Consider the following 17,148-nt stretch of genomic DNA (forward strand, 5'->3'; position numbering starts at 1 on the left):
CATGCTCGAGTTCACCGAAAACGGAGTTCATGTGCATCTTCTATGATGTTTTTGATGTTGGAGGTTATGCCGATTCTTCTCTGTTGGAGGTTTCTCTCCTCTATTTGTTAGGAATACCTCCCCTGCCACTTCTTACTATAATCAGCCGTTGTTGGATGCTACTCGTCGTCTTCTATCCAACAAGCTTGAGTTTTCTCAATTCGGAGCTCATATGCAGAAGTTGTGGCAGTTTAGGCTTTATTGCATCCTCTGTTTTCTCTGTTGTGTTCCTGAAAGCCTCAAGCGGTAGTACTGCTCTCTAGAGCGGTAGTACTGCTCTCTAGAGCGGTAGTACTGCTCTCTAGAGCGGTAGTACCACTTGTAAGCGGCAGTACCGTGGCCCTGTGCCGCGCGTAGTACCGCTGCTTCTGGGGATGCGTCTTTTCATGTCGGGTTTCGCGGTAGTAGAGGGGTAGTAGCTCTTATAAGTGGTAAGCGGTACTACCTCTCCACCCGAGCGGTAGTACCTCTTATAAGTGGTAAGCGGTACTACCTCTCCTCCCGAGCGGTAGTACCTCTTATAAGTGGTAAGCGGTACTACCTCTCCCCAGAGCGGTACTACCTCTCTGGGAGAACTTCAACTCGTGTTTTCTCTCTCGTTGGGCTGTTTTGACCGTGCTAAGCGGTAGTACTGCTTGTGCACGACCTGAGCACATAACGGTTGGATTCGGGAGGTCCTATAAAAGGGGGTCTTCTTCCCCATTGAACCTTATCCTTTGAGCTCGTGTTCTTCCCCCATTGTTGACCTTCTTCGAGCTTGCTATCTCTCAATCCCTCCATGGATTCTTGCTAGTTTTGGGGGGAAAAGAGAGAGGAGATCTAGATCCACATTTCCACCAATCACTTTCTCCTCTATGTGAGGGGAACCCCTTGGATCTAGATCTTGGAGTTCTTGGTGTTCTCCTTCTTGTTCTTCCTCTCATTTTCATCCCTAGCATTAGTTGCTTCGGTGGGATTTGAGAGAGAAGGACTTGGGCACTCCGTGTGCCCTTGCCATTGCATTTGGTGCATCGGTTTGAGTTCTCCACGTGATACGTGGAAGTTACAAGTTGAGAAGCTTATTACTCTTGGGTGCTTGGTACCCTTGAGCTTGTTCCTCTTGGGTGCTTGGGCGCCCTAGACGGTTGGTGGTGTTCAGAGCTCAATCATTGTGGTGTAAAGCTCCGGATAAGCGTCGGGGTCTCCAATTAGGTTGTGGAGATCGCCCCGAGCAATTTGACTGGTACCGGTGACCGCCCCCAAGGGTTGCCAAAGTATACAGGTTCGGTGACCGCCCCCAAGGGTTGCCATTTGTACGGGTTCGGTGACCGCCCTCGAGGGTCCCTTAGTGGAATCACGGCATCTTGCATTGTGCGAGGGCGTGAGGAGATTACGGTGGCCCTAGTGGCTTCTTGGGGAGCATTGTGCCTCCACGCCGCTCCAAACGGAGATTAGCATCCGCAAGGGTGTGAACTTCGGGATACATCGTCGTCTCCACATGCCTCGATTATCTCTTACCCGAGCCCTTTACTTATGCACTTTACTTTGTGATAGGCATATTGTTCTTTGTCATATATCTTGCTATCACATAGTTGTTTATCTTGCTTAGCATAAGTTGTTGGTGCACATAGGTGAGCCTAGTTGTTTTAGGTTTTGTGCTTGACAAATTAACCGCTAGGTTTATTCAGCATTTGTTCAAGCCTAAACCGTAATTATTTTAAAGCGCCTATTAACCCCCCCCCCCCTCTAGGCAACATCCACGATCTTTCACCAATGCACAGGAAGAGGGTTAGACTTTGTTGTTACAAGATCTATATAAATTTGCGATCACTACTAAGATCCAAATCTTTATTAATTGAGCGCTTTTCAGCCTAGCTATATGGCTTTAAAGAAAGAGTTGCCCGGGAGGTAACCCGGATGTTTTAGAGAATTTTTTTCATTCTTTTCTGTGCCTTTAAATTTTTGAAAAAATATATAAAAAATAAATAGAGAAAAATAAAACTTTTTCAGAAAGGGAACTAATTGAAAAAGTTTGCATTGAAAGAAGTGGGGGTCGAGCTTAAACATTTGCGTTCATGCCCATGGGGACAATGTAAATCTTTACATGGAAGGTTCTCAACCAAAAATATTTGTCCCCTTGTAAACCACTGTACCATATAAATAAAGTCCCAAGATTTACTTCTAACATGTGGTAGTTTGTAAATTTATGTGTGCTCTGCTGAAACATAGACAGTTTGGTGTAACTAAAAAGTTATATCAATTTAACAGAAGGTGATAAAATCCTATAATTTTAACACAATGCACATATGTCAGTCTCTGTTAATATTTACCCAAATGATAAGTGACACACGTCTGGCATGAAGCAATCTGGACCTGACCTTATTTTACAACTAAAGTTGCCATCCGAAAAGAAAAAAACCAAACCCCAAAAACTGAAACTTGTCATCCAAAAAGAAAGTTGCCATGCTTGACAACTAAAGTTGTCATCCTCGCATCACTAAACTTGCCATGAAAAATGTTCGGAGTTACCATGTGTCCATGCCACACGTGTGGCACTTATTAGGGCCCAGTATTTATCTAGAGGAAGTGGCCGAGAAGTTGGGATTGTCACCGGTGTGGTTAGCGAGTGGGAGGGATCTGGTTTATTTGGTGTAGAGAGAGGGACACGGAGAGGGAAAGTGAGATAGATAGAGGGGGAGGGGAGGGAGGGGGGTGATGGATACCCTAAAAAGTTGAAAGGACCAAATGTGACTTGTGCGATAGCTTGAGTGACAAAGGTTTATTTTATCCTCCCTCTATGGGCCATAGTTTTCTTGGTTCTTCCGTTCTATTTACTCCCTCCATTTACTTATACAAGGCCACTATGGGATATACGTTTTGCATCTATACAAGGCCACAAACAGTAACCAAGAAAAGAATTAATGATATTTCCTTGTACTAGCAACCTGTTTAATGCTTGCATGCATGCCATCATAATGACACTAACTAGTTCCTCCACTTAGTTTCCTTGCATACATGTTGCGTATTAATCATCCCAGTAAACAAAATAAAGGTTGACCTGCAAAGTACTCCCTCCGTCCGAAAATACTTGTCATCAAAATGGATAAAAAGAGATGTATCTAGAATTAAAATACGTCTAGATACATCCCCTTTTATCCATTTTGATGACAAATATTTCCGGACGGAGGGAGTATGCATTAAATTTTACCTTGGTACCTGTAAAATGAGTTTGTGGCCTTGTATATAAAAATAGAGGGAGTATATTATTTTATATATGAGTAAAAGGGGTTTCCCTTCGATTTCAATAAATATAAACCATTAGAAGTTCCATACAGCCAAAATGTACTCCTTTTATTTTATTTTCTCTGTCGGAATAAAATGGGCAGAAAATCCGCCTTTCTCATTAAAAAATCAATTTTATTTGGAACACAAACCATCCAATCAGTGGGTTGGTGAATAAATAGTGAAAAGGAATTGTTTGCCGTGGTTAGCCCCAACCGGCTGGTATATCTTTATATTGAGTGGTCAACTTGTGCAACAAGCAAATACAATAGGTATACAACACGTATACGTATATATAGAAAATACAACTCTAACACCCCCCCCCCCCCTCAATCTAAACCGTCGTGAACAAGGTTGAGATTGGAACTAAAACGACGAAGTGTGAGCTGAGGAGTAGGCTTCGTGAAAATGTCAGCCAACTGATCGCCAGTGGAGATGAACCGAACATCAAGAGCACCCAATGCAACCCGCTCACGCACAAAGTGAAAATCAACCTCGATATGCTTCGTGCAGGCATGAAAAACTGGATTGGCAGATAGATAAGTGGCGCCAACATTGTCACACCACAAAACCGGAGGGTGAGAAAGAAACACACCAAGCTCCTTCAACACCGACTATATCCATATAGCCTCAGCGGTGCCATTGGCCAAAGCCTTGTATTCTGCCTCGGTACTAGAACGAGAAACTGTGGGTTGCTTGCGAGAACTCCAAGAGACGAGGTTGGATCCAAGAAAAATAGCAAAACCGCCCGTAGACCGACGATCATCAGGACAGCCTGCCCAATCTGCATCAGTGAAGATACTCAGGCTCATAGAGGAGGAGCGCCGGAAACGCAAGCCAGTAGACACAGTGCCTCGGATATATCGAAGAATTCGCTTCACTGCCTCATAGTGAGTGGTAGTAGGCTGCGACAAGTATTGGCACACCTTGTTAACAGCAAAGGACAAGTCAGGATGTGTCAAAGTTAGATATTGAAGACCTCCAACAAGACTCTTGTACTTGAAAGTATCCTCAGAGCTCAGCGGTTGTCCTTGATCTCGAGACATTTTGTCGGAAGTAGACATGGGAGTAGAAACAGACCCACATTGCTCCATGTTGGCCCGATGCAAGAGATCAAGAGCATATTTGTGCTGTGATAAAACCAGACCCTCAGAATTATAAGTGGCATCAATACCAAGGAAATACTCCAGGCGCCCAAGGTCCTTGACAGGAAAAGAACCAGAAAGAGTGGTAACCAGCTTCTCAACAGCAGACGAAGAGGATCCAGCCAAGACGATGTCGTCAACATAGACAAGCATATATATAATAACCCCATGATGATCAAAGATGAACAGAGAGGTATCGGCCTTGCTAGCAACAAAACCGAGCTGATGAAGCTTGTCACTCAAGCGGGCATACCAGGCACGAGGTGACTGTTTGAGACCATAGAGAGCACACTGTAGCTTGCAAACATACCGAGGGTACCGTGAATCCTCAAAACTGGGGGGCTGCTGCATATACACTTCCTCAGACAGAAAACCATGAAGGAAGGCATTACTCACATCAATCTGACGAAGACACCAACCACGAGAGACAGCAAGAGAAAGCACCAGGCGAACAGTGACTGGTTTAACCACAAGACTGAAAGTATCATGATAATCAATACCGTACTGCTGTGTGAAACCTCGAGCCACAAGCCTCGCCTTGTATTTATCAACAGAACCATCAGGACGGAACTTCGTTTTAAAATCCATTTGTTGCCAACAATATTAGTGCCAGGTGGACGGGGTACCAATATCCATGTTTTGTTAGCCTGAAGTGCCTCGAACTCAGCCTCCATAGCAGCACGCCAAGCTGGCTCAGAGAGAGCAGTGCGATGAGATGCAGGCTCGACCATAAACGCCCGGCGACGATAGGGATCATATCAAACCGTGCCATCCCGATACACCTTGGGACGGGATATATCATTGCGCCGTCGCGTGACGATGGCCCGTGCTGGTTCAGCAGCGGGAGGCGCTGGAGGTGGCAACGCTGGTGGTGTAGAGGACATCGACGAGGGCGATGAAGCGGCCCCGTCACGGGCCGGAGAGGCAGGCGGAGACGAGCCAGGCGAAGAAGCCCCATCAGGAGCCGGCAAGCAAGCCCGCGCTGGCGACGGAGAACGAGACCGCAAGCCGTGGTCGACGACCGGGGCTGATGTGTCGGCCTGGGCGAGGTCGGCACCAGAAGCGGCACGAGAGGCCGACCCGGGCAAGCGGGGCGTGCCTGCATGCGAGCGGGGCCCGGGCGTGCCGGCCGAGGCATGCAGAGGCGGTGCCGTGCCAGGAGCGGCCTGCGTGCCTGCATGCAAGCGGGGCCCTGGCATGCCGTCCGAGGCATGCAGAGGCGGTGGTGGTGATGAAGCAGGGACGTCAAGCGGCGAGGTGGACAGCGCGGGAACCTGCACAGGAGAACTAACAACAACACCAGGTGCATTAGCCGGTAACAAGGTAATGTCATAATTACGCCTGTCGGTACTCTGAGTAACTGGCTCATCGGACGGAAACGGCACGGGAAGGAGTTGGGAGACATCAACAGTGGCACCGGGAGTGGCATAGGGAAATACCGTCTCGTCGAACACGACGTCACGGGAGATGTAAATACGACCAGTGGAGTGATCAAGGCACTTGTAGCCTTTATGCATGGGACTATAACCAAGAAACACACACATCTTAGAGCGAAACTCGAGTTTACGCGAGTTGTACTTATGCAAACTAGGCCAACACGCACAACCAAAAGTGCGGAGAAAAGAATACTCAGGAAGCATGTTGAGGAGGCGAAACACGGGTGTGGCATTGTTGATAACGGGCGTAGGCATCCTATTGATGAGATAGCAAGCAGTGAGAAACGCCTCATCCCAAAACCGAAGAGGTAGTGAGGAGTGCGCTAGGAGAGCTAGACCAGTCTCAACAAGATGACGGTGCTTGCGTTCAGCTATACCATTTTGTTGGGAGGTATGTGTACAAGACACACGATGAGCAATGCTGGTGCGCTGAAAATAAGCATGGAGACGGTGATACTCACCCCCCAAGTCTGACTGAACAGAACGAACCTTAGCATTTAAGAGACGCTCAACAGGGTTTTGAAAAGTGTAAAAAATGCTCTCAACATCAGATTTATGCTTGATCAAGTATATCCAGCAGTAACAACTATAGTCATCAATGAAGCTGACATAGTACTTAAAACCCCCGGAAGATGGCAAAGCAGGCCCCCAAACATCGGTATGAATAAGCTCAAGTGGTGATGTAGAAACACGAGTAGAATAATTATATGGTAACTGGTGACTCTTAACACGCTGACAAGCATCACATACGGAAGACTCAATGTTTGGAGAGCACAACAATTTATTTGAACTAACAATAGTCTGAACTATTTTATTTGAAGGATGACCAAGACGCCGATGCCACTGCTGGGTAGTCAGCCTAATGCCGGAAGACGCATGACGTCCAGAACTGACAGCGCGACTGAACGGAAGAGGGTAGAGGCCGCCACGACTCCTACCGCGAAGAAGGATTTTCTTCGTGAGCTTGTCCTTGACATAGAAAAAGAATTTATGAAATTCAACAAAGATCTTATTGTCAGAAACAAGACGATAGACGGAGAGCAAATTAGTGCTAAGGTCAGGGACAAGAAAAATATTTTTGAGTTCAATCGGGGCGGATGAACCAGGTAGACGAGAGTGGCCAACATGTGTAATAGACAAACCTGCACCGTTGGCGACTTGCACTTGATCTGTGCCATTGTAGCGCTCCTGGATGTTCATCCGGCTCATGTCGTTGGTGAGATGATCCGTGGCGCCGGTGTCGAAGAGCCAAGGTTGACTGGGGGCAGGTTGGTAAGAGGCAGAATTGCCAGCACGATTTTCGTCGTACTGGAACGCGTGGTTGTAGCGCTGTTTGCACTGGAGAGCCTCATGCCCCCAGTACTGGCAAACTTGACAGCGGGGGCGCTCGTGCCGGTTGTTGCGCCTGCCACCGCCGTTGCCCTATCCTCCTCCGCCGTTGCTACCACCACCGCCCCCTTGGTTGGAGCGGTTGTTACCGCGGGAGGCCTGCTGGCCGCCGTTGTACTGGCCGCCTCCTTGCGAGCCAGTAGGACGACCCCCGGAGCGGCCGTCGTTGGCGGTGTCGGCGAAGGTGCGCCCCCCTCCCCGACCGTCGCCTTGCCGCGCCACGGCGTTAGCGGAGGTGGAGAACTCGGGGGCGAAGGCGTTCTGCTCCTTGAGAGATTGAGGAGCATGTAGTAGAAGTCCGACGGGCTGAGATTGTCAGCACCGGCGGCTGCCAACACCGTGAGACAGTGCTGGAGGGACTCGTACTGAGGCACGAGACCGACGACGATGTAGTCGATCACCTCAGCATCCGAGAGAGGCGACCCCACCTGGGCCATGGCGTCCGCGAAACCCTTCATCTTGTGAAAGTAGGCGGCGGCGGTGAGGTCGTTCTTCTTCAGCGTCGAGAGTTGACACCGCATCTGGCGCACCCCGGCCCTGTTCTGCGCTGAGAACATGGACTCGAGGCACGCCCACACAGAGGACGCGTTGGTGCGGCCGATGACATGGCCGAGGATCTCCTCTGTCATGGAGCTGACGAGGATGCTGAGAACACGCTGATCCGTGTAGAACCACAAGGCGTACTCCGGGTTGGGCTTGGTCACGGCTTTGGCACCGTCTCCTTCGGTGATCGTGGCCGGAGGCGCTCCGTAGGAGCCGTCGAGGAAGCCGTACCAGCCCTGGCCGGCGATGTTGGGGACGACCTGCATCTTCCAGAGAAGAAAATTGGTGCGATCTAGATGCACCGTGATGGTGTTGAGGTGCTGGCCGGTAGGGGCGGAGACGATGGCGCCGGCGGGGATGGATGGTGTGGAAGACTGGGACGAGGTGCTCGAAGAGGAGATGGAAAGCTGCAACGCGGCGGTGGAGCCCATCGCGTCGGAGAGCTGCGGCGGCGGCGCGCAGGCGGTGGCAGCAACGGGGAACGAGACGGCGGCGGCGGAAGCGCGTGAGTGAGAGAAACCCTAGGTCGGATCGACCCGCTCTGTATACCAAGTTAAAAGGAATTGTTTGCCGTGGTTAGCCCCAACCGGCTGGCATATCTTTATATTGAGTGGTCAACTTGTACAATAAGAAAATACAACAGGTATACAACACGTATACGTATATATAGAAAATACAACTCTAACATAAATAATTCTAGCTGCAACGGAGACAGGCGAAGGGAGAAATCGAGTGGTGAGTAGCCGAGAGGTACCTCCGATTGAATCTACAAATAATTCCGGCGGCTGGGGATAAGTCCCTGGAATTTATACGATAAGACCCCTTGGGTTCCATGGGACCAAGCACAGCGATGGCTGTGCAAGATGGTCGATCCGCCTCGACAGGGTCCTTAGCAGCGGCCTGTAGAGCAACAGCTCTGCTCGATCTGCACCCGAATCGACGGATATTCGGTTGATTATTTAGTCCACATGACATAATCGATTGATCATACGTCTTTTGCGGATCACGCCTCTTCTGCTTCTGCAGCCACCATTAATTTGCATGCTACCACGGCTGGGCTCCGATGTGCATGCGTACCGTACACTACGCAGCAGATCACGTATGATCATGTACTACGTCTTACAGCTCCTGCCACCACATATGTAAGGATGCATGCTAGGGATGTTGGTCCCTTCGATAAATGCGGACGCGAATCCGTTGCGATTCATCGAGCAGGACTGGAGGATTAGTCGACAGGGAAATGAACAGAATCTACCTCTCGTCGTGCCACGGCCACGGAATTTGGAGAGGAGAAGAAAGATTGGCCGCCGGAAAAGACAGACCCCATCGGCCGGTCACGTCTTCCGATGCGGCCACCGGCAGCGCGCGCTGTCGATATGGAGGCCCCGCCACGACGGCATCGATCGGTGCCTCACGTGGCTGCCACGGCCCAGCACGCCACAATACCACATCCCACCATCGATCGATCGGAGACGCCACCAATTATTCGTTCGCTCCTCTCGTCCAGTCCATTCCGCCACCGCGACACCGATCGGAACGGCGACACGATAGGGAGCAGTCGCCGTCAGTCGGAGCACGACCCGCGCTGCACTGGGCGCGCACGCTTCCGGCTGATTCGCCGTCGTTGTACGCCGCCACAAGCACCCGGCAAGGAGGCGAGCGGGGAGAGAGACCGGGCCGCGGAAGCAACGGCCGCGCGCGCCCGTACGTCGCGATCCGCCGCCACGAGACCAAACGTTGCCATGTGCGGCGCCGGGGACGGAATAATAAAAATGCAGAGGGAGCAGTCGCTGTTCGGTTCACAGGAATTTCCAAGAGTGCCGGGTGGGACATACTAGCTTTTACCGTTATGGTCTGACATTGTTAGCATTCCTATGTTTTCTGAATTCCTACGTTCGAGACAGCATATTTTGGAGTGGTTCCTATGTTTTTCGTTACTGCACTTTCCAAATGCATTCTTTTCTTTTCCTCCAATGCTGTTGTGTGTGGAACCATTTCATTATCTCATTATTTGTAGCAAACACCAAGATGGAACCATTCCAGTGGAATGGAACCATTACGTCAACTTTGCTAGAGTAGTCATATCAGCCCGATCATCGTAATAACCGCTATTATGGTCATTTTGGTCCAAAATATCACTCTATCAGAGTCGAGATCTCGCTCTTAATCGCCATAATTTATGGAGGACGCTTCAAAACGATCCCGCGAGTCTTCATATTTCGCGTCTGTGGGGTACATTTTGGAAGCGGTTTGCCGTGAGCATCATTTTTCACCCTCCCGTTGTGGGGGATATTTGGATGCACTCCATCCAATGACGTCATGGACGACGCTTTGACCCCCGCGTGCAAATTCACCGGATTGAAGTCAAATCTGACGACTTCAACGTTCGTTGCGCCTACGGAGGCTCCTAGGGATCCTGCACCTCCGATGGCTCCAACGGCCGAGCTCCACCTTGCCAGCGAAGCGTCCAATGTGGAGGTGCCTATACCGCCACGTGGAATTAGGGGCCTCCCTCCACTGGTGTCGTGGCAGTCCTTAGGGAAGGCACCGAATAAGAAGATTGGAAAACCCACCCGATAGCTTTGCCCCTCCTCATTTCCTCTCGACGGCAGGCAAAGTTATGGTGGCTTCCTAGTCGTATGCCGGGTCAGCAACGGCGATGAGGTAAAAAGAATGCATCATATGCCTTGTATTCGGTTTTTATTCGATTGAATGTGAGATAACCGTGCAAATTGTTGGCAAATGTGCAATGTTTGTGATTTAGCGATGACTTTCTGAATTTGGGTTTTGACCCTGAATGATGAGACATTTCTCAGTAGTATGATTGGTGATTCTGAGACAAATGATGTCGATCTCGAGGTCACATCATTGTCACTTTTTTAAACATGACTCCGTCTAATATATATAATTGGAATTCGAGAGCTTCGACTCGTCAAAAAAGAAGGAAATTAGGAGAAGCGACTTCAAGCCCGATGAGGATGTTGCGCTTGTCCTGGCATGGCAAGATATTTCTCTTGATGCGATCGGCGGGAAAGAGCAATCGACAACAAAGTATTGGAAGGGCATCGAGGACTGCTTCAATTTCATTTTCGCCAAAAAATGAATCGTACGCTCAAATCTATCACGAACCGATGGGGTACGATTCAAGACATGTGCAATCATTGAGCGAGTTGTAAGGAGAAAGTGAAGCCCACTCCTCCTAGTGGTGTCGCCATTGATCTATACTAGAAGGGTTGGGCGTGCTTTGTTGCGTTGTTGGTGTTGTTGGGTTTCCTACAAACATTACCCACTCTGTTTCAAAATATAGGGTGTATTATTTATTTTAAAAGTCAAAACTTTTTATCTTTGATCAAATTTGTAACGAAATATATCAAAATCCATAATACCAAATCGGTATAATTAGATTCATCGTGAAATGGCTTTCCATATTTTTTTTGTTTAATATTGTGGATGTTGACATTTTTGGCTCTGAACTTGGTCAAACTTAAAGAAATTTGACTTTCCAAAAAACTAATACCCCTTAAATTGACGGAATATTTAGTTTGGCGGGGCGGGGAGATGATGGAGTGTGTTTTAATATTTTTATCATTTGATGATTTGGTGGGCCTTTCTCGATGTGATCTGTGTTATCCGCTAAGAAAACCATAATTATGTGGGAAAATTTCTGCGTCGGTAGCTGTATGTACTATATTGATGCTACAGTATCACATGGTGGCGTTTATTTTTTCTAGGCGGTGGGAGGGTGCGCTGGATTGATATGGTTTTATAGGCCGGTTGCTACTGATTGATTTGAAAAATGATTGGCCCAATCAAAATTATAAACCAAATCCATTATTGAATACCTCAATCCAATTGAGGAGCATCAAAATTAGGGAAGAATGGTGAACTAAAATAATTGAATGGGATAGCTCCTTGAGAAATTGTTGACCCACTCAAAATCATAAACCAAATCCATAATTCAATACCTCAATCCAATTGAAGAGCTTCAAAATTAGGGAAGACTAGCAACTTAAAATAATTGAATGGGAGAGCTTGTTGAGAAATTGTTGACCCAGTCAAAATTGAGTGACTAAATTTTAAATTGAACACCTCAATTAATTGTGAGGTCTTAAAAAATTAGGAAGCATATTAGGAGTAGTATAAAAGAATTGAATGAGAGAGCTTTGAGAAATTGTTGACTCGGTCATAATCGGGTGACCCAATTTCAATTGGAGACCTCAATTTATTGTGAGCCCTTTAAAACTAGGAAACTTAGTGTTATAGAGAATGTAAGCAATCTTCTTACTTTTGATTGCCACATTTGCATTACTTTGAGCATTCTCACCAGTTTGTGCATTTTTTTGTTTTAGGGTGAGATAGCCCAAGAGAGGTACAAACCAATTCCAAAATCAAACTGGCAAAACGTTTGGCCACCAGCATCGTAGGGATTTGATAGAAAAGCATAAGAAGTTTAAGACAAGGAATGATGATGGCAACCCAAAAGCTGAGAAGTGGGCCAATTCCTCTTCGGAGATGGACAATGGTGCAAATGATGTTGATAGAGAGAAAAGGGAAAAATGCTTAGAAGTACCACTCCAGCGTCTAGTATGGGTCAGCCCCATGGGAGGAAGTAAGAAAAACTGAGGCTCAAGAGAAAAGAAAGAGGTGAAGGTGATAAAAAAAGAAAAGATCAATAAGTTGATGAGGACAAGAAACAAGTATGCCGAGAAGAGAAAGCAAGATAAGCTAGAGATGAAGGAGAACGAGGACCAGGAGAAGAGGGCGAGATGGGATGAAATGCAAGAGAGAAGACAGGTTTCAGGAAGAGATGGAGGCGCGTAGGCTCCAAATTCAGCAAGAGACCGACGTGCGTAGTCTCCAAATTATAGAGTATCAGGCAAAAAAATGAACACACATCTGAGCAAAATCGGTCCATCATGTTGGATCCGAACAAAATGGATCAAGTGGCATGAGATTTTTGGGCGCAGCTACGAGATTTGACCATTCGCTTTAGAAAACTCAAAAGTGGGGACGGGGCAAATGAAAGAAACATGTGATTTGTAATTGTCACCGATGAAATGTTTTCGTTCATGTAACTTATCAAAAAATATGTGCATATTCACTTGATGTGAACATTTAAATTTGGAGTGAATCAAAGTGTTTGAATTATGTATGGAAGCTGAAATATGGCAAGTCTGAGTTTGCGCATCACTTGCATAGATATCTGGTGGATGGAGATTGCCCGATATGTCGAATCTCTAGAGTTGCTCTTACATTCTATTGCAGTTGGTTGTTCAACCAAAGACACTCTAAAGGAACTTTGAATAGAAAAACAAAGGAAAAAATACCTATGTATACGGATCTCTGGAACCTGTTTTTTAGCTGAAGCTCGAAGTGATGCACTCCAAGGTCCATGCAGAAGATTATAAAAGTTCAAACACGTGTATGGGCTGCGAGGACACAGATGGAGCCAAACAATAAATTGTTATTATTATACCCCCTTGTTGAGATCTTCATCACCACCATGGCTAGAATCAGCAGGGTGATCACCATCATTATAGTCAACAACAGCTATGATCTATTGTCGCCATTTTTCCCGAAAAGAAGGAATAACCCTCGGCCTCTGCATCGATTGTCACCATGATTCCACAGTTCCTCCTTTGCATGATAACATGAACCAGCGAACGAGAAAAGGGATCTGGTGATATTTATGACCCGGTGCCTAATCTAGAATCAGGCTTTAGGTCTAAATAAAATCAATTAATAAGAGAAGTCGATTAATATAACAAAAAAAATGACTTTCATGGAGGAACACAGATAATACTTGAACAATGTCAATCTGAATACCAGGGAGAAAATTGCAATCCCAATAGATTCGAGGAGGACCGGAGAAGAATCATGGTGGGTATGAGTTCATTTTAGAGGGATTTCCATCCTTCCTTTTTTTGATGTGGCTTGTGGGAGGAGAATGGCCAGGAAGATGCGAAGCGTGTGGAATGATGAGGTGAGAAATTTCCAAGGAATAACAAAGAGATACGTGGGGCAGGAGTCGCTCTCGTGAGACACTATTTTGCAAGAGAATTAGAGCTCACGGCTTGATGCATGCTTCCATGAACTAATTTACTTAGTTAGTTGAATTGCTAATTAGGGGACGGGGCCTGATTAAGAAAAGTTCACATGTTTCGTTTTCTTTGCAACCCTTCCCTATCACAGTCCCCTGACAACATCCATGGAGCCCCTTTTATCCCCTCAATGTGCCTAATGAGTAATAACCCTATAATTAATCATCATCATTATCATCCCTTGTCGATCGAGATCTCCATCATCATCGTCATGACCACCACCGGCATCATCACGGCCAACAACAGCTATGATCGATCGACCCGTGACGACGAAGGTGTCCTGGCGAAGATCTTCTGGCCTTGCGCTCGACGAAACAGGCCCACTTAGCGCCGAAGTGGCTCCCAGTCCGCCTCGGTGCCATAGTGCGGGAAGTAGGTCTTGAAGTCGTAGCCGTTGCTCCGGCAGGCGTCGACGATGGCACCGTTCTGCGCCACCAGCTCCTCCACCGCCGCGCCGCCGCCCGGGCAGAACCGCAGCAGCGCCACCAGGTAGAAGACCTCACCCTCCGGCAGCAGCACTGACGTGTTCGGATCCCACCTGCAGCAGCAAGTTGCACGAGGCGTCACGACAAAGAAAGGAGGAACAGAGCTTATCGTAAACAATGGCGCCGGTGCGTGCACTGCAGCGATCTACTCCCTCCGTTTCTAAATATAAGTTTTTCAGTGATTCCACTTTAAACCACATACGGATGTATATAGATACATTTTAGAGTGTAGATTCATCATTTTACTCCGTATGTAGTTCATTGTGAAATCTTTAAAAAAACTTATATTTAGGAACGGAGGGAGTATCATGCCTGTGGCTGAGATAATAGTAGTTTTATCAATCATAGGACCTGCGGTGGTGCCTGCTGATGCGCAATCTGGCATGGCTAAATCCAAAACAGAACGGGATCGACGGAGAAACTCGGAACCTGCTCGTCAGAATCACTGCCGTCAGCGAGTGCCCTGAGCAGGGGAGGCTCACCGCTTGCTCACATGGGCGTGACGTGAGCGCCCCAAATGGCAACTCTGCCATGCCACGGAGCGGCGCACGGAAAGTAATCTAAGCAGAGAAGAAGTGGTGCGTCATCGATCGTATCTCTACTCCTATAAAAAGCAGGCTGAGTTGGTAATGATAGTGTGTCTACCCTTCTTCATTTACAACCGTTTAATTTACATTCAATGCATCTGAGATAAACTATGTCAGTTTTGCAAAAAGACCCCATACTTCATTCCTCGTTTGCAGATAACTCCCTACCTCTCCTGATCAGCCATCTCTCCCTCTCACCTCATTTAGCCATCTCAGGAAAAAAAAGAAGGATCTAGAGAGGTCGCTACTTTCGGCGCCCGTCTGCCCCCAACTCCTCTCATGCCTTCTCTCAGGCTGCATTGTCGACCACCACCACGACCCCCTCCTCCTCGCCATCTCCTCTGCCCCCTTAGACCATCTCCAACAGCGCCCCCAGAACGGTCTCCCCAGGCAATTTTTTTGCGCCGGCGCCGAAAAAACGGCCCAGTCGCGCCCCCAGGAGCCCGTTTCTCGCCGGCTTGGGCCGAAATCAGCGCCGGCGGATCCAGGTCAAACCTGACGCGCCGGGGCGAGTGTTTTGGCGGGAAACAGTCGCGGGCCCGCCGAGTCAGCGAGACAGCCGCTTCGTCGACCTCATTGCCTCGGTTCCCGCGGGAATCAATGCGACGGCTGCCGCGCTGCCGCGCTGGTCGCCCCCCATTGATGCCTCACGGGCGGCGCAGTGAAGACGCCGCCGACGCGCGTCCCGCCCGCATGCGCCATGCGTCCGCCCGCATGTCGCCCCCCGGCCACCCCGCTTCGGCTATAAAAGGCGCCCCTCCCCGCCGGTGAGCGCCACAGCCTCCCCCTCTACCTCCAGTGAAAGCCTTTTCCCTGCCGGCGAGCTCTCCCACCACTCCCCTGTCCGCCGACGAGCGAAACGATGGCAGAGAGATACCCAGGCGACGGCGCAGCGGCGAACGGCTTCGGCCGCCGACACCTCCAGGAGCCGGAGGCGCGCCTTCTGTACGAGGCCGAGTACCCGGCGCCCCCCGACATGCGCGTGCCTAGCTCGTGGAGACTGAGCGCCGGCGGCGTCCCGGTGCCACTGGTGCCCGAAGGGGCGGCACGGCGGGCGGAGATCGCCCGCATCCGCTCCTCGTTGACGGCGGAGCAGCAGAACGAGCCGAGGTACGCGCCCGACAGCGAAACGCTGTGGACGATGTACTTCCAGCGCCGCCGCAAGGAGCAGATCGCCTCCGTCAACGGCATCATCCCCCGCGGCCGCCTCAACTCCGAAGGACGGCGCGAGCGGTGGGCCGTCCCCGACCGCAGACTCAACGCCGCCCTCGACCACATCGAGACCGGCAATGTGCCGCGGCTGGAGTACCCGACACGGCCCTCCTTCTCTCGCCGACGCGGTAGTTCCTGGATGCCGCGGAGAATGGAGCCGGGGTCGTCCTCGTCGTCGGGCTCCGGCTCGCCGGCCCTCTGCCCCGTCAAGCCCGAGCCGGAGGAGACACCGCTCGGGAGTCGTGCTCGCAGCGGCGCCCTCGTCATCAACGAGCCCTCGCCTGCGACGGCACCGACGAGGCGCTCCCTCCGCCTGGTCCGGCCGAAGCCCGAGCCGGACATGCTCCCCGTGAAGTCGGAGCACGCCGGCATGGTGGCGCCTGACGACGAGTCGGCCCTCAAATGGGCGAGGGAGGACTACGTCCGCGAGCAGGTGCGCCGCCAGCGTTGGGCGTACCTGGAGACCCAGGCCTGTAGCCGCGCCGAGGAGCGTCGCCGCGTCGCTGAGGAGGGCGGCGTTATCATCATCGACAGCGACGACGAGGGCGAGGCCGGGCCGTCAAGCGCTGTCGGCGACCCCGACGAGGGATGCAGCAGGCACGCCGCAGGTGAGGCGCGCGGCGATGACGACGACGACGACAACGGCGGCGGCGGCGACTACACCCGCTTCTACAGGCTTCTCGGCATGTAGACGGCGGCGGCGACGACGGTGGCGGCAGCGGCTAGGCTTTTTAGTTCGTTTTTAAGTTAGTTCATGCATGTTTTAAAGTTTTTGTACAGATTTCGTCGAAAATTGGCCGACCTTCGCCGAGTTTGCAAAAAAATTGAAACGAACTTCGCCGAACCAGCGGTGACCGTGGGCGCGTGACTGGAAGCAAGCCGAACCCCAGGGGGCGATCTAGCGCCGGCTCGCCTACAGGCCGCTCTTTTTCGGCGCCCTAGGAGGCCGA

The sequence above is a fragment of the Aegilops tauschii genome, chromosome 7 (genome assembly GCF_002575655.3).
Source record: "Aegilops tauschii subsp. strangulata cultivar AL8/78 chromosome 7, Aet v6.0, whole genome shotgun sequence".
Lineage (NCBI taxonomy): Eukaryota > Viridiplantae > Streptophyta > Magnoliopsida > Poales > Poaceae > Aegilops > Aegilops tauschii.